Genomic DNA, 209 nt, shown 5'->3' with positions numbered 1-209 from the left:
CCCACACATCATAAGAAGTGTTTGGGGTTGGGGCAACGATGCGTGACACCCAGGCAGACGTGCCCTCGGCCGAATGGCTTCGGGCGCAACTTGCGTTCAAAGACGCGATGATTCGCGGGATTCTGCAATTCACACCAAGTATCGCATTTCGCTACGTTCTTCATCGATGCGAGAGCCGAGATATCCGTTGCCGAGAGTCGTTATGTATC

General features: G+C 54.1%; 1 non-coding gene across 1 annotated transcript; it reads right to left on the bottom strand.

The window, feature by feature from the left end:
- Nucleotides 1-43: 43 nt before the first annotated feature.
- On the bottom strand, nucleotides 44-199 carry LOC118345059. Its single transcript, XR_004798732.1, has one exon. It is a non-coding gene; the product is annotated as a 5.8S ribosomal RNA (ribosomal RNA).
- Nucleotides 200-209: the final 10 nt, after the last annotated feature.

This window comes from Juglans regia, unplaced genomic scaffold (assembly GCF_001411555.2).
Source record: "Juglans regia cultivar Chandler unplaced genomic scaffold, Walnut 2.0 Scaffold_13114, whole genome shotgun sequence".
Classification (NCBI taxonomy): Eukaryota; Viridiplantae; Streptophyta; class Magnoliopsida; order Fagales; family Juglandaceae; genus Juglans; species Juglans regia.
Note: the sequence above shows the minus strand (reverse complement) of the source record. Positions and strands in the feature narration are given on the sequence as shown.